This window comes from Aulonocara sp. 'chitande type north' Nkhata Bay, linkage group LG5 (genome assembly GCF_057382095.1).
Source record: "Aulonocara sp. 'chitande type north' Nkhata Bay isolate Kocher_YH1m ecotype deep benthic linkage group LG5, A_spYH_male_GT1.1, whole genome shotgun sequence".
NCBI lineage: Eukaryota > Metazoa > Chordata > Actinopteri > Cichliformes > Cichlidae > Aulonocara > Aulonocara sp. 'chitande type north' Nkhata Bay.
This window is the reverse complement of record NC_141348.1, coordinates 6,645,624-6,664,164: the sequence shown is the minus strand read 5'-3', so window position 1 is coordinate 6,664,164 and position 18,541 is coordinate 6,645,624.

The window sequence follows — 18,541 nt, the reverse complement described above, 5'->3', positions numbered from 1 at the left end:
TGGCGAGCAACGGACCGGCACAACGACCGACGGGTCAACCTCCACGCCCGCTGACAACGTCGGAGATGGTGTTGGACCGAGGGAACCTCGAGGTCAGCCTCCTGGTCGGGGAAGAGAGGCGGCTGGTAACCTATGGAGGCCTCGAAAGGCGAGAGGCCAGTAGCAGAAGACGTAAGCGAATTGTGAGCGTATTCTGCCCATGGCAGCAATGAGGACCATGAGGCGGGGTTGGAGGCAGTGACACAACGGAGGGTGGCCTCCAGTTCCTGGTTGAGCCGTTCGGCCTGCCCATTCATCTGTGGATGAAATCCTGAGCTCAAGCAGGGTTTTGCCCCGAGAGCGGTGCAGAACGACCTCCACACCCGCGAAATGAACTGAGGACCCCTATCTGACACGATCTCGCAAGGTATGCCGTGGAGTCTGAAGACCTGCTCAGTCATAATCTTGGCTGTCTCCGTTGCGGTGGGGAGTTTGTTTAGGGCAATGAAGTGTGCAGCTTTGGAGAATCTATCTACTACAGTGAGAATTGTGGTTTTACCTGAGGAGACGGGAAGGCCAGTGACAAAATCCAACGCAATGTGATACCAGGGGCGATGAGGTATAGTGAGGGGTCGTAAAAGTCCAGCTGGGCGTAGTGAGCTCGATTTGTTACGTGCGCAGACAGGACAGGCAGCTACATATTCTTTGACGTCTTTATCAATAGTCTCCCACCAGAAATACCTTTTAAGGAGTGAGCCTGTTCTCCCCCCACCCGGATGGCAAGAAAATTTGCCCTTGTGGACCCAATCGATCACCTTAGGGCGAGCCACGGTGGGGACATAGCGTCGGTTCGGAGGGCCCGTGCCGGGGTCTGGCTCAGTCTCCAGCGCACGGCGGATGTCCTCCTCCACGTCCCAGGCGACAGAACCGATCCTGACTCCTGCCGGCAAGATGGTGGGGGCATCAGACGGGTCACACACAGGGTCGAACTGGCGGGACAGAGCATCCGGCTTGGTGTTGCGGGTGCCTGGTCGGTAAGAGATGGAAAAGTTAAATCGAGTAAAGAATAGGGACCATCGAGCTTGGCGCGAGTTGAGCCTTTTGGCTGTGCGTAAATAGGTTAAGTTCTTATGATCAGTCCAAATAGTGAATGGATGCTCCGCTCCCTCAAGTAAATGCCGCCATTCCTCCAGCGCTAGCTTTACAGCAAGCAACTCCCTGTCTCCAACGTCATAATTCCTCTCCGCAGGTGAGAGGCGGCGGGAGAAAAAGGCGCAGGGCTGAAGCTTAGCAGATGAACCTGAACGCTGGGACAACACCGCCCCGACCCCAACGCCTGACGCGTCTACTTCCACGACGAAAGGTTTACTATGATCAGGATGGATTAAGACCGGCGCAGAGGTAAACAGTTCTTTCAACCAGGAGAAGGCGGCGTCGGCCTCTGGACTCCAATGGTAAGGAAGCTTAGAGGAAGTTAGACGAGTTAGGGGAGCGGCTACTTGACTGTAATTCCTGATGAAGCGGCGGTAGAAGTTCGCGAAGCCCAAAAACCCTTGTAAGTGTTTTCGTGAGGTAGGCAGTGGCGGGCCAGGGCACTGAAACAGAGGACAGAGCAGTCAGGGGAATCCCACAGAGGTTTGCGAGTGAATCCAAGGATAGTACACTGAGCTGTCTTACAAGCTTGCAGGTGGGGGTTGCGTGGAGGGGGGAGGCAGGAGAGGTCCAGGCGGGTGCTGCATGCAATGCAGGGAGGCAGGCAGCAACTGGTATCCAGGAGAGCTTGGTAGGTGGGTTTCAGAGGCTGACGAGAAAAAACAGAGATTCGGTTAACACACACGATTAGTCACCAAGGAACGGACGTGAGGCCGAGAACTGACTAAAGTTGGCAGATAATCTGGCGAAGACCAGTTGAGTGCGCCGGTCATAAATACTGCTGGTACGATTGCCATCAGGTGAGGAGCAACAAAGACTCCACCCAGTGGGGAGGAGCTGATGCTGTGGAAAACCACCCAGACCACGACAGTAAGCTGCTTCCTTCATTGCATCTTATATTAAACTATCTCACTTCTGATTCTTTCCTAGAATAATTTCACATATGGCACTTTGTGTATGTGTGTTTTCTATTCATTAATGTAATTGTCAGTTATTTTCTCTCTTTATTTTACTTTTTTATCTGTTTGTTTGTGACGTTCTACTTTAGTTCTACTAAATCTTGATGTAAAAACAATACCCCCTCTTTCACGCACGCACTCTGCAGTTTGCCTACGCACACACTTCTCTCTCAGACTTCCTCTGTTCATACACTCACCTATGAGTTATTATTAGTTATTTATTATTTTGTACAAATCACACAGAATAATTCAAATCGAGTACTCACAGCATTCACACACTTAGAATCACTCAAAAATACGCTTTCCTAAGAGTATTTTATCAAACATGCTTTCAAGAATCAGAAAGAGGAAGTAGACAACACTCAGTAACTGCGTCTGTCCTCTTAAAAGAGAAGAGAAATAAACACATATGGGACAATTCTCCCCATCTTAGACAAAATGTGACCTTAAATGTCCTTTTCTAAGTCATGTTCTATTTATTTGATTATGCTTCAAATGTTATGTTATACATATTTCACCAGACACAGTTTTCTGTAGAAACAGGAAGCTGACCCTGTGACACTGAAATTTACCGCTAGAGACCAGTACAGAAATACATATCCGCAGAAGTTGACTTGCATTATATTATTCTTAGAAATTGACTTGCAACACACATACTTTGTGACACACACACACACACACACACACACACACACACACACACACACACACACACACACACACACACACAGCTTACACACAGACAGCATCAGGACCTGCGTAACAGGAAATGTGATTATATTTGCATATTGACGATGTAACCTATAAATAAAGAGCTGTGCCTCGCACTGTGTGTGATTGCTCTGAGTAATTCACCCGTGCAGCACGTTAATTATCTCGAGTGTCTCAGTGTTGATTATTCACCTGACTGTTTGTTAACTGTAAATCTCTAACAAAAACCTATACTTTGTTTCGGGCGAGTTCCCCATTCAAATGCATGTAATCGCAAGAAACGTACTGTCTTGACGAAATAAAGCGTTTTTGTACAACTTCATATAAATAGCTGTAACTTTTGATAGAAGACTCAGACATACATATTTATGGCTTTATCTTATAGAAGTCAATATCCCCGTGCTGGGCAAACAGGTTTTGCAGCTGTTTGAGCTAAGACTTTCAAGTTAGTCACATAATGAAAACCTATACTTTGTTTCGGGCGAGTTCCCCATTCAAATGCATGGAAATCGTAAGAAACGCACTGTCTTGGCGAAAGAAAGCGTTTTTGTAAAACTTCATATAAATAGCTGTAACTTTTGATAGAAGACTCAGACACACGTGTTTATGGCGATATCTTATAGATAAACTTTCTTTTTATTTTTTAACAGCCCTCTGTATCTTTAGCACCATTGTTACATCCATACAATATTGATTGAAAATAAGGTTAGCACGTTGTTAAAGCAGTTTGTTAAAGCAGGCCATACAAAAGGCATCATACGTTTCATACTTCAATATTCCCGTGCTGGGCAAACAGGTTTTGCAGCTGTTTGAGCTAAGATTTTCAAGTTATTCATATAATGAAAACCTATACTTTGTGTCGGGCTAGAACTCCATTCAAATGCATGTAACAGTCAGAAACGCACTGTCTTGACGAAATAAAGCATTTTTGTACAACTTCATATAAATAGCTGTAACTTTTGATAGAAGACTCAGACACACAAATTTATGGCTTCATCTTATAGAATTCAATATCCCCGTGCTGGGCAAACAGGTTTTGCAGCTGTTTGAGCTAAGATTCTCAAGTTATTCACATAATGAAAACCTATACTTTCTTTCGGGCGAGTTCCCCATTCAAATGCATGTAATAATCAGAAGAGCACGGTCTCGGCGAAATAAATTGTTTTTGTACAACTTCATATAAATACTTGTAACTTTTTATATAAGACTCAGATATACGTATTCATGGCTTTATCTTTTAGAATTCAATATCCCCGTGCTGGGCAAGCAGGTTTTGCAGCTGTTTGAGCTAAGATTCTCAAGTTATTCACATAATGAAAACCTATACTTTCTTTCGTGCGAGTTCCCCATTCAAATGCATGTAATCGTCAGAAACGCACTGTCTTGACGAAATAAAGCGTTTTTGTACAACTTCATATAAATAGCTGTAACTTTTGATAGAAGACTCAGATATACGTATTCATGGCTTTATCTTATAGAATTCAATTTCCCCGTGCTGGGCAAACAGGTTTTACAGATGTGTGAGCTAAGATTTTCAAGTTATTCACAAAATGAAAACTACTTTGTGTCGGGCGAGAACTCCATTCAAATGCATGTAATAGCGAGAAACGCACTAACGTGGTGAAATAAAGCGTTTTTCATGGTCTTCATAAAGCCCACAACGAAGGATGATCAGTGACAGCTGGGTGGCAAATTAGATGCAGGTGTGTCAGCCACTGGGTGGAGGAGGAGAGAGAGAGAGAGAGAAGCACACACATACACACACACACAGGCAGGTCGCCCCGGGAAGGACCGTCCGACCATGACAGTACCCCCCCTCTAACGGGAGCCTCCGGGCAACCCACGAAACTTGTCAGGGTGCCGACGGCGGAACTCTCTCACCATACCGTGATCGAGAATTGCAGACCGCGGCACCCAGGAACGCTCTTCCGGACCGTACCCCGACCAATCCACCAAAAACTGGAAGCCCCTACCGCGGCGCCTGGCGTCCAATATGCGAGTAATGGAATACGCCGGAGCGCCAGCGATATCCCGGGCGGGTGGTGGGGGCCCGGGAGGCGGGCACAACGGGCTGGTCCGGACCGGCCTGATCTGAGAAACATGAAACACGTTGTGTACCTTCATGTTGCACGGGAGGGCCAGTCGGACAGTCACTGGATTCAGGATGGCTTACACAGAAAAGGGTCCAAGGAACCGGGGAGCCAGCTTCTTGGACTCAGTCCGCAGAGTGATGTTCCTAGAGGAAAGCCATACCTGCTGGCCCACCCGATAGGCCGGTGTAGGGACGCGGCGGCGGTCAGCCAGTCTCTTGTTTTGAGCGCTCGTACGCAGTAGGGCCGCTCGAGTTGCCCGCCAGATCCGTCGACAGCGCCTCATGTGATGTTGCACGGAAGGCACGGCCACCTCTCCCTCCGTGATGGAGAGGAGTGGGGGTTGATACCCCAGGGATGCTTCGAAGGGAGAGACACCCGTAGCGGCCGACGTGCTAGAGTTATGGGCGTATTCGGCCCATGCCAACTGCTCACTCCATGACGACTGGTTGGAGGAAACGACGCAGCGCAGCATGGCCTCCAGCTCCTGGTTCGCTCGCTCAGTCTGCCCATTAGTCTGCGGGTGAAAACCAGAAGACAGGCTGACCTGGACCCCCAGCTCGGTACAAAACATCTTCCATACCCGAGAGCTGAACTGGGGCCCATGGTCAGAAACAATGTCCAGAGGAATGCCGTGAAGGCGGAAAACATGCTGGGTCATGAGCTGGGCAGTCTCTAGAGCGGTGGGAAGTTTGGCAAGGGCAACAAAATGAGGAGCCTTAGAAAAACGGTCAACGGTGGTGAGTATAACAGTTTTACCAGAGGACGGAGGGCGTCCAGTGATGAAGTCCAGAGCGACGTGCGACCACGGCTGGCTGGGGACAGGCAGTGGTCTGAGGAGTCCCGATGGAGGGGAGTTGGACGTCTTATTTCGGGCGCACACAGGACATGCGGCCACATACTCCCGGACGTCCTGAGAGAGAGAGGGCTACCAAAACAGTCTTTGTAAAAAGGTGACAGTTCGGTTCCTGCCTGGATGGCAGGAAAACCGTGCGGTGTGTGCCCAGTGGATGACCTTACCCCTGACCGCTGAGGGAACGTACAATCTACCTGCTGGACCAGTGCCGGGGTCGGGTTCTTCTCGCTGAGCATCTCGGACCACCCTTTCTATCTCCCAGGTGAGGGTCCCCACAATGCATGAGGCTGGCAGAATGGGCCTCTCCTTCTCCTCAGGGTCCGTGTCTGGCGCGAACTGGCGTGACAAGGCGTCTGGTTTCGTATTCCGGGACCCGGGCCTGTAGGTAATGGTTAGGTCAAACCGTGCAAAAAACAATGCCCACCTGGCCTGTCGGGCGTTCAGGCGCTTAGCCGCTTGGAGGTAGGCGAGGTTCTTGTGGTCCGTCCACACGATAACAGGATGTTCGCTCCCCTCCAACCAGTGCCGCCACTCCTCCAGCGCCAACTTGACGGCAAGAAGCTCCCGGTCGCCCACGTCATAATTCCTTTCAGCCTGAGTGAGCCGACGGGAGAAAAAGGCACAGGGGTGTAATTTACCTGCCTTGCGCTGAGAGAGAACCGCCCCAACTCCCGAATCAGAAGCATCCACTTCCACCACGAACGGCAGGGCGAGGTCAGCCTGGGCCAGGATGGGGGCCGAGGCAAACAGGCTCTTGAGACGGTCGAATGCTTGCTGAGCTGCTGGAGACCACAGGTACGGCTGTTTGGGCGACGTGAGTTGAGTAAGAGACAATGCCACCTTACTGAAGTCCCGGATAAAACGTCTGTAGAAGTTGCCGAATCCCAGAAAACTTTGCAACTTCTTCCGGGTGCCGGGCACAGGCCACTCCAACACAGCTTTGACCTTAGCCGGGTCCGCTCGCAACCGGCCCTGTTCAATGATGAAACCCAGAAAAGAGACAGTTGAGGCATGAAACTCACAGTTTTCCGCTTTACAAAACAGCCGATTCTCCAGCAGGCGGTGCAACACCAGTCTCACATGCTTAACATACTCAGCTCTGGACCTGGAGAAAATCAGAATGTCATCAAGGTAAACGAACACGAAGTGGTTCAAAAAATCCCGTAGGACGTCATTTACCAGGGCTTGGAAAATGGCAGGGGCATTAGTGAGTCCGAACGGCATTACCAGGTACTCGAAGTGGCCCAGATGGGTGTTGAAGGCCGTCTTCCACTCGTCCCCCTCGCGGATGCGGACCAGGTGATAAGCATTGCGGAGATCAAGTTTGGTGAAATGGGTGGCTCCTTGAAGGAGTTCAAAAGCTGAGGCGAGCAGAGGTAGAGGATATTTGTTTTTGATAGTGATCTTGTTCAGTCCCCGATAGTCAATGCAGGGGCGTAGGGACGCATCTTTCTTTTCAACAAAAAAGAAGCCTGCACCCAAGGGAGAGGTGGAGGGACGGATGATGCCTGCTGCCAGGGATTCTGTAATGTAGCGCTCCATAGACTCGCAATCAGGTTTCGAGATACTGTAGAGTCGGCTAGTGGGCAAGGGGGCGCCTGGGAGCAAATCAATCCCGCAGTCGTACGGACGATGGGGGGGGCAGCGATTGGGCCCCGTCTTTGCTAAAGACTCGACCTAGATCATGATATTCGGCTGGCACAGTTGACAAGTCGAGACGAGTTGGCGGCCCCGCAGGATCATCTGACATGCAACCCGGCACAGCAGAGCGTAAACACTGCTCATGGCAATGGGTGCTCCACCCTACGATACATCCCTTGGCCCAATCAATCTGTGGATTGTGTCGCTGGAGCCAGGGGAATCCCAAAACTAAGGGTGTGTCAGGTGCCTTGAAGAGAAACAGGAACATCTGTTCAGTGTGATTGCCGGAGAGAGTGAGTGTGATTTCTTGAGTGCGGTGAGTGACAGCGGCTAAAGGCCTGCCATTAAGCGCTGACACCTGGAGTGTTTCAGGGAGAGGAACAACAGGCAAACCCATCTTGTGGGCCAAAGCCTCATCCAAAAAACTTTGTTCAGCTCCTGAGTCTATTAGTGCATCACAAGAATGGGTGCGGGAAAGAAACCGTAATTTAGCGGGGCAGCTGAGGTGGAGGAATGTATTCACCGGCGCACCCGTCAGTATCCCCACCTTTACTGACGGGCTGAGTCTTTTAGCCGTGAGGGACAGGAGTCCGCGAAATGCCCCTTCTTCCCGCACACAAAACACTCACCCACCAGTTGTCTTCTGCTCCGGGTGAATTTAGTCCGTCCCAGCTGCATGGGTTGCTCCTCGTCAGCAGGTGAGTCCGTTCCCTCCTCTCTCCACTCGAGAGAGGGGAGTCCAGTCGGAACTCCTACGCCCCCTACTGACCCTCGCCCATCTCCAGTCCGCCTGCCAAACTCCCGCATATGGTCGTCTAGACTGATACACATGTTAACCAGGGCACTTAACGATTTAGGAAGCTCTTTAGTGGCCAACTCACGTTTGACATTCTCGTTTAAGCTGTTTAGGAATGCTCCTCGGAGCGCCTTTTCCTCCCAACCCATCTCCTCGGCCAGGATCCAAAAGTCCACGGAGAAGTCTGCCACGCTCCGCCAGCCCTGCTTTAAAGTAAACATGCGATGAGCAGCACTGTCAGGGTTAGATCCTTTGTCAAACACACACCGAAATTTGCTCAAAAAATCACTATATGAGATGGAGGGTTGGGCGCTCAGGACTGCTTGAGCCCAGAGTAGTGCTCGTCCGGTCATGAGCTCCACCATGAGGGTGATCTTGGCAATATCAGAGGCATAAGCTCGAGTCAGCTGCCTAAAAATCAGAGAGCATTCAGTCAAAAATCCCCGGCTTTTGTCCAACTCTCCACTGAATTTTTCAGGTATAGGTAACATGTGTTCTCGCTGAGGCGGAGGCGGAGATGGACGAAGGGGACAGGCCGCTGCTACATTTAGAAGCTCCACTGGTGGTTGTGGTGGTGTAGTGGGCTCTGGTGGTTGAACGGGTGCTGTAGGTGTAGCAAGCATCATACCTTTCAGTTCAGATACCACCTGTAGTAGCGCGGACTGCTCCTCGGCCACATGCTGCAGCATCTTTTCATGCCGCTCCAACTGTTCAGCTTGAAGCGCGAGCTCGCGCTGGACTGGGGTTGAGTCCGCTGAGTCCATTGCTGGCTGGATTGCTCTGTCACGGGTAATGGGGAAATACAGACTCAGTCGCGGAGCTCTGGATGCGAAGCAAACAGTGTGTTTATTTACAGTGCTCAAAAACAGTCTCAAAACACAAAGCGAAGTGCAAAAAATTCAACGGCGATCATCTCCAAATTCCCAGTGGTGTGCAGGTGAGTCTCCCAAGTGATTATCCAAGTGTGTTACTCCTCCGAGAGCTTAATCCAGCAGGCTCCTTCTCTCCAACCTTCTGCTCCGTATCACTTCCTCCTACAAACAAGTGACGACAACAACAGGTGAGAAGGGTAGCCGGCTAAAGCTATTTTACAAGTAACAAACACTCTTTACTACCAAGCTTCCAGTACAATCCAGCGTCGACTGCCATCCGGACACACAGTTAAATACCTCAGCCCACAACGAAGGATGAGCAGTGACAGTTGGGTGGCAAATTAGGTGCAGGTGTGTCAGCCACTGGGTGGAGGAGAGAGAGAGAGAAGCACACACATACACACACACACAGGAGGGTCGCCCCGGGAAGGACCGTCCGACCATGACATATAGAAGTCAATATCCCCGTGCTGGGCAAACAGGTTTTGCAGCTGTTTGAGTTAAGATATGCAAGTTATTCACATAATGAAAACCTATACTTTGTTTCGGGCGAGTTCCCCATTCAAATGCATGGAAATCGCAAGAAACGTGCTGTCGTGACGAAATAAAGCGTTTTTGTACAACTTCATATAAATAGCTGTAACTTTTGATAGAAGACTCAGACATAAATATTCATGGCTTTATCTTATAGAAGTCAATATCCCCGTGCTGGGCAAACAGGTTTTGCAGCTGTTTGAGTTAAGATATTCAAGTTATTCACATAATGAAAACCTATACTTTGTTTCGGGCGACTTCCCCATTGAAATGCATGTAATCGCAAGAAACGTACTGTCTTGACGAACTAAAGGGTTTTTGTACAACTTCATATAAATAGCTGTAACTTTTGATAGAAGACTCAGACATACATATTTATGGCTTTATCTTATAGAAGTCAATATCCCCGTGCTGGGCAAGCAGGTTTTGCAGCTGTTTGAGCTAAGATATTCAAGTTATTCGCATAATGAAAACCTATACTTTGTTTCGGGCGAGTTCCCCATTCAAAAGGATGTAATAGTGAGAAACGCACTGTCTTGACGAAATAAAGTGTTTTTGTACAACTTCATATAAATAGCTGTAACTTTTGATAGAAGACTCAGAAATACATATTTATGGCTTCATCTTATAGAATTCAATATCCCCGTGCTGGGCAAACAGGTTTTGCAGCTGTGTGAGCTAAGATTTTCTTTTTTTTTTTTTTTTTTTTTTTTGCCTGTCCCGTTTGGCTCTTTTGCCATCAGAATTATTGTCTAAAGGCAAAGAAAGATGCCCAACGGATTTACTTTACCAAATTGACCATCCCAGCCTTGCCGTAATGGTCCATTTGATTCACCTTTTAGTGTTTATTTTATTTTCACTTACTGAATACGGGACAGACTTGACTGGGGGAAAGAAGGGGAGAAGGAAAGAGGGAAAGAGAAACAGCTGAGAAGAGGGACGGGGGAGAAGGGCAAAAGACAAAAACCAACAGAACGGGCAGAAAAAAAAATGCATATATCAATCACCTGGGTCACCTGCTGAGAAAGAAAAAAGAAAACAAGCAGAAGAGAACAAGAGTAATAGAATAAACAACATCACAATGATATATGGGAATATGACAGTAAATACTAAATATTAAACATTATTGTGCAGCACATAAGATCAACAGAACACAGTGTGCTTTGAGGTAGGAGCCAAAAAGGGTGTAGTTTGTGGGTGTGATCACCCGTGTGTACACCTGTGAGCATGGACGCGCTTGTTTTTTGTTTTTTAAAAGGTTCCTTCATGTAATAATCTGCTAGAGGGTGTGGGGGGGCCACAGCCCCGTCCTCCAGGGCATGAAGCAGGTATGGAGGAGATCAAAACTCCAGACATCCAGAGGCCCCCAGAACACAAGAGACCAAGGAAGACCAACAGAGGGGCAGCCGCGCCACTGTCCCAGAAAGAGCTGAGGAGAGTCCCAGATGAGGGCTCACTCAGCAGCCGCGGAGCAGAAGCCAGGGGGAGTTGCAGTGACGCACCCGTGAGCTCCGCCGGCAGCCAGCCGCGCCTGAGTGACCGAGCCCAAGGCCGAGAGGCCGGGGGCACCCCACCTCCGAAGTGGCCCGAGCGAGCCCCAGGCTCCAGGCCCCGATAAGCGGCCGCCAAGGAGTGAGCCGGCGTGTACCTGGACGCCCATCCCCAGACACAAAGAACCACCAACGCACCGATGTCTGAGGGGGTCCGCCACTGGCAGGGGAAGTGGTGGTAGGGGGAGATAGGCCTCCAAACCTTGGAGGGCCTGAGATGTCCCCAGAGAGGTGGCGCCTGACACCCAACCTGACATATAGACACAGACATACAGGCACACACAGATACAAACATCCATTCCCACCCTCATGCTCTCATATGCACTTACTCCACACTCAACCAACGTGGAGACAGACATAAAGAGACGCTGTACACACGATCACACTCCCCAAGCGTACTCTACAAACCGGGTCTAGGTACCCTTGCCCCTGGAGGGGGGAACTGCACCCAGACCCAGGTGGTGTTACCCTTTTCCCTGCGGTGGGGGGAGGCAGACCGCCCCGACTCCGCAGCAGCAGGAAGGCCCCACACTCCAGACCGCAGTCGGACGGCCAACACCTCCTCCTAGCCCCTCCGCTCCAGCAGGTCACAGAGAATGGGGGTGAGAGAAGACTCCAAACCTCCCTCCACCCGCTCATTGTAGTGTTGATGCATGTGTGTTCTAAGGTGCATTTAAAACCCAGGAGGGCTTGGAGCTACCTGCCAGAGAGCAGCAGGTAAGCGCATGGTCCCTCCTGCTAGCCCTCAATGTCTACGTGTATTTAAAATTGAGAGGTGGGCAACAACGCCAGGGGTGGGGTGTACACCCTGATGGTACTTTGGATTCCGTGTATCGTGCCCACCCCCAAGATCCTATATGTATGTGTAATGAGAGTGTGAGTAATGTGAATGTCTAAGTTGTGGGATAAAATTGAGGCAGAGGCAGCCAGAAGGGGACAGAGGGGGGGGGGGGGGGGGGGGGTAGCTTCCTCTGCACCCTGGTGACATACCCCTACTCCAAGGTCCTGCATGTGTGGGTGGTTGTGGTGGAGCGGGAAGAGGGAGGCAGCTGGAGATGGGGAGGGAAGGAAGGGAGGGGCAAGTGACCCCTCCCTGGGGCCAGCTCCCCCGCTGACCCCAGTAGGCACCCCCATACTCTGCGACCCGCCAGGGAAAGGGGGCCCAGGCCCATCCAGACCAGGGCCCAGTGCAGCAGCGCCGCCCGGCCCCACAGAGCCCGGGACAGTCCACCCAACCCCACCACAGAGAAAACTGCACCCACCCCACCATCCACTCATCTTCCAGACTACATAAGACAATAAACACCCAGGCTGAGATCTTCCTCCACCTCTCCTGTATCTCCCCCTCCTGCAGAGGGAGCTCCTGAGGAGAGGAAAGCTCCTGCAAGATGTGACAATCTCCCCCATCAGTTGAAGAGCCCCCCAGGTGGCTCGATGCACCGGCGGCACCCTGCTCCAGGGCTGGGCCCCCATGCACCCACCCGCCCACAACCCCGGCAACACACCAACCAGGACCCAAGCCCCCGAGGCCCGGTCTGGGTCCCAGCCCAGAGACGGAGCGCCCCCAGAACCTCACGCCCATCCCGGACCCACCCAGGGGCAGCCAGGCTACCAGGTCAGTAACCCACGTCCATCAGCACAGACCCTCCCCTAGCCCCGCTGCACGCAGCCGCGAGGAAACAGTCACCTGAGAGCCAACAGAGCCCCTAACCGGACATGACCGCTACCCCGGGTTGAGCCCCCCAAGGAAGATGCCTCCGGGGAACCCCCCGACGCCCTAAGCCTGTCCCTACCCCCACACCAATCACAACAGTGAAGGCGGGACCAAACTATGACCCCCCACCCCCACTAGGTGATGGAGCTGATCAAAGGAGCCCAGAGCAATTGATCTGATGTGGTGGCAGAGGCTGTATCAAGACTAATGTAATCTAATAGATAATTTCTATATTGGTTAGAATTAAGATTATTTTTATTTTTCCAGTTCATGAGGACTGTTTTCTTGGCTATGCATAGGGCAGTGAAAACCATATGGGCGATATTCTTTTCTGAAGTGACATTATCTAAGCTGCCCAACAAACACACTAACTAAGATTTTCAAGTTATTCACATAATGAAAACGTATACTTTCTTTCGGGCGAGTTCCCCATTCAAATGCATGTAATCGCAAGAAGCGAAGTCTTGGCGAAATAAATAGTTTTTGTACAACTTCATATAAATAGTTGTATCTGAGTATCTGAGTCTTTTGATGGCTTTATCTTATAGAATTCAATATCCCTGTGCTGGGCAAACAGGTTTTGCAGCTGTTTGAGCTAAGATTTTCAAGTTATTCACAAAATGAAAACTACTTTGTGTCGGGCGAGAACTCCATTCAAATGCATGTAATAGCGAGAAACGCACTAATGTGGTGAAATAAAGCGTTTTTCATGGTCTTCATAAAGACAGCTGTAACTTTTGATAGAAGACTCAGAAATACACATTTATGGCTTTGCCTGATAGAATTCAATATCCCCGTGTTGAGCAAACAGGTTTTGCAGCTGTGTGAGCTAAGATTTTCAAGTTATTCACAAAATGAATACCTATACTTTGTGTCGGGCGAGAACGCCATTCAAATGCATGTAACAGTCAGAAACGCACTGTCTTGACGAAAGAAAGCGTTTTTGTACAACTTCATATAAATATTTGTAACTTTTGATAGACGACTCAGACTATGGAACGCCAGGACACCCATAATGAATTAATTAAATACACCATTAAATAATTAATTAAATGTGTCAATAATTTATTAAAATTGGAATTAATTAATTAAATAAATAGTTATGATACATGTAATTAATTAATTATTGACACATTTAATTAATTATTTATGTATTTCACATTTTAATTAATTATTGACACATTTAATTAATTATTTATGTATTTCACATTTTAATTAATTATTGACACATTTAATTAATTAATTTTTGACACATTTAATTAGTTATTTATGTATTTCACATTTAATTAATTATTGACACATTTAATTAATTATTTAATGATATATTTATTTATTTCATTTTTGCAGTCCTGGCGCCTGGCTCTCGTCATGAAATAATTTTATCTGTCAGCCTCACCCATCAAACTCAGGGGGCGGGGTTAACGCTGCCCATGCAGCTTCTCTAACATTTGATTGGTTGCCGTGCAAAGTAAGTCAAAACAGGTCGATCCTAGATAATCGATTGCTTGTGTAGACTTGGGGCAGCTACACTTTTAACAGTGTTTTAGCCGCGAATGTCGCGACGTATGTCTGGTCAGGTTGTCAACATAGAACATGTTTGCAAAAGTGCTCAGATGTTTTCAGAGATTTCACTAGCTCTGCTAACAATTAGCATGCAGAGTGCACCGAGGGGGTTACGTTAACCGGTTTGTTTACATATTCCACTCTCCGTGTTCCACATGTTGCATTCGCAGATTCTCATTTTCACCGAACGATCGTCTCTTTCCGCCTTGTCTTGTGTCTCTGTGCTTCTGTAACATAAAGAACGAGCTGACATTTTTCTCACGAAACCAGCGATCAGCTCAACAGACCCTCAGTTTACCTGCATGCATCCTCCTCCTCATCTGTCAGCTGTTTAACACCTGCTGCTAATTCAAGAAACACGCCTACGTTACCTGGTGATAGTCACAGTTTAACTGGGCAGCCGGTGCTCGATATAAAGCAATGTCAGCGCATTTTTCTGCACAAGATAAGTAAATATAGTGTTTTCCCCGAGCGCAGAGCTGCTGGAGCTTGTTTCCTTACAGAGCACTTTATAGGCGAACAGCTTCATCAGCGGCTGATGTCCAATCACCGGCACACAGCTTTGAAACCTCAGCTGAGTTTTAGCTCTCAGTGGTTAAACGCTGGACTTCATTCACTCAGGTTCTGTCTGTCGGCTCACGCTTACTTCGCTGTTTTATTTACAACTGAGCAAATCGGTTTGGCTGAGGTTAAAGTTACGTTTCATAACTGCATAGTTTCACAGACGTTTAATGGTTCACTGGCACATGTGTTAGACTGAACTATCATCTAAATATCATCTGTTTTTTAATAGTTATTCAACTGTATTCTAAGCACCAGCTGTCTGTTAGAATGTGATTTTTTTCTCTCTCTCTGTTGGCAGAGGTATAAAAATGCGCAGGAAAATCTGACGTGCACGGCAAACTTCACCGACGATATTTAGGGAGGAATAAACACACATCAAACATAAATGAACCATTTGCCTGTCTCCATAATTGAGAGCATTTTCTCTTCTTATGTCAACACTCTCTCTCTCTTTTTCTTTTTTTTTTTTTTTTTGCTTTTTCGGTCATGTTATGTTTACCTGTCAAAGGCTTGTTACAAACTATGAAACACATCGTGCAGACTTCTGGATGTTAGAAGAAAACTAATACTGCTCATGAAGGAGACTAAAGGCAGGAAGGTGTCCTTTAAAACTAAACATGTTAATAGGACCTCCCTATTTATATCATAGTTTATGATATAGCACGTGTATTTCAGTAATAGCCTGCTGAGGCCACTATACGTGCTGGCCTCATATCAAATGTGAAGGCAGACTGAGTCTATGTTTGACGTTTGTTTATATCTAATCTTCCTTTTCAAACATTTAAACAGCAGCGAGTCTGCAGCTGAGGGAATACAAACTCAAATTGTCGGAACAGGTTTGCTCGTTTCTTGGATTCATTTGGTGATTTATTAAATGTATAACTGTTATTCTAATCTGCTGCTGAGTCTCTTACACTTTTCTTTATGCTGTATATTTTCACGTCTTTGGAATAGTTGGAAGTTAGATAGTCAGCTGGGAAACTTTGTGTTAACTCATGGAGCTGAGGATATCGTGGATATCGTGGATATGCTGACCTCGCTGCGTGGTGTACAGAGCGAGGTCAGGATGATTAATATTCACAATAAAAATATTAGCCGAACATCATGAAGTCTGTATGTGTTTCATAGTGTCGAACAACCTTTGTACAGTTAAAGCCAGCAGTTACTACATGACGGAAACACCAACGTTATCTCTTTTATGTGTTTATACACAGGTCACGCTGATTACTGAACAAAAACCCAAAGATCAGATGTTAAACAGATTTATTTGCTCTCTCTCCTCCTTAAACATGTTTTTAATGTTAGTTATAATTCAGAATTGGCAACTGAAACACGTAGGACACATAAGAACATCAGGAAATAAAACACCGATAAATATAACCTCAGTAAAAGAAGTCAGCGGGGGTTACTACAGCTGTGTACCGGGGCCCGCGCTTTGTCGGTGGGATTGCTTGCGAGGCGAGCAGGTCTATCCCACGCTTTGCCGTGAGACTGGGCAGACATCTCTGAAATCATCGAAACACTTTTGCAAAGAGGCTGTATCTTGACAAACCGACCAGACACATGAAGATTAAACCACTACATTCTCGGCTAAAAAAATATTAAAACGGTATTTGGTAACACACAAACAGGGTTTTTCAAAGCTCAGTTCTGTTAGCTTCCACATGCCGGTTGTTGTGTGCTAGAAACAATGGCCACCAGGCCAAAGCAATGGTTTTGACTCGATCAGCGTTAACCCCGCCCCCTGAGTTTGATGGGTGAGGCTGACAGATAAAATTATTTCATAAAGAGAGCCAGGCGCCAGGACTGCCAAAATGAAATAAATAAATATATCATTAAATAATTAATTAAATGTGTCAATAATTAATTAAATGTGTCAATAATTAATTAAAATGTGAAATACATAAATAATTAATTAAATGTGTCAATAATTAATTAATTAAATGTGTCAATAATTAATTAAAATGTGAAATACATAAATAATTAATTAAATGTGTCAATAATTAATTAATTACATGTGTCATAACTATTTATTTAATTAACTAATTCCAATTTTAATTAATTATTGCCACATTTAATTAATTATTTAATGGTGTATTTAATTAATTCATTATGGCAGTCCTGGCGTTCCATATAGGACACACGTTCATGGCTTTATCTTATAGAATTCAATATCCCCGTGCTGGGCAAACAGGTTTTGCAGCTGTGTGAGCTAAGATATTCAAGTTATTCACATAATGAAAACCTATACTTTGTTTCGGGCGAGTTCCCAATTCAAATGCATGGAAATCGCAAGAAACGCACTGTCTTGACGAAATAAAGCGTTTTTGTACAACTTCATATAAATAGCTGTAACTTTTGATAGAAGACTCAGACATACATATTTATGGCTTTATCTTATAGAAGTCAATATCCCCGTGCTGGGTAAACAGGTTTTGCAGCTGTGTGACCTAAGATATTCAAGTTATTCACATAATGAAAACCTATACTTTGTTTCGGGCGAGTTCCCCATTCAAATGGATGTAATAGTGAGAAACGCACTGTCTTGGCGAAAGAAAGCGTTTTTGTACAACTTCATATAAATAACTGTAACTTTTGATAGAAGACTCAGACACACATGTTTATGGCTTTATGTTATAGAAATTATTATCCCCGTGCTGGCCAAACAGGTTTTGCAGCTGTTTGAGGTAAGATTTTCAAGTTATTCACATAATGAAAACCTATACTTTCTTTCGGGCGAGTTCCCCATTGAAATGCATGTAATACTGACAAACGCACTGTCTTGACGAAATAAAGCGTTTTTGTACAACTTCATATATCCATTCACAGGGAGCAATGGCCCTGGTGTAATGTTGATGGCATCAGCCAGTAGCAAAGGCCTTTGTATATTGTGGATGGGATCAGCCACCAAAACAGGCCCTGGTGAAATGTAAATATCCTCAGCCAGTAGCACAGGTCCTGTTATAATGTGGATGGCCTCATCTAACAACACTGGCAATGGTGAAATATGGATGGTATTGGTCAGCACCACACACCCTGGTGTAATGTGAATGGTCTTAGCCAAAACCACTGGCTCTGGTGAAATGTGCATGATATCGGTGAGCACCACAGGCCCTTGTGTAGTGTGAATGGTATCAACGAGCAGCAGAGGCTGTGGTGGCGTGAAGATGGCCTCACAGGAAGCACTGTCCCTGGTGTGATGTGGATGGTAGAAGCCAACAACATTTGCCCTGGGGAAATGTGGATGGTATTGGCCAGCACCAAAGTCCCTGGAGTAATGTGGATGGCCACAGCCAACAATACAGGCCCTGTTGTGTTGAAGATGGCCTCACAGGAAGCACTGTCCGTGATGTAAAGTTTATGCCCTCAGCCAACAACAGTGGTCCTGGTGAAATGTGGATGGTATTGGCCAGCACCACAGGCCCTGGTGTAATGTGAATAGCCTTAGCCAACACCACTGGCCCTGGTGAATTGTGCATGATATTGGTCAGCACCACAGGCCCAGGTGTATTGTGGATGGCATCAGCAAGTAGCACAGGCCCTGGTGTGGTGAAGATGGC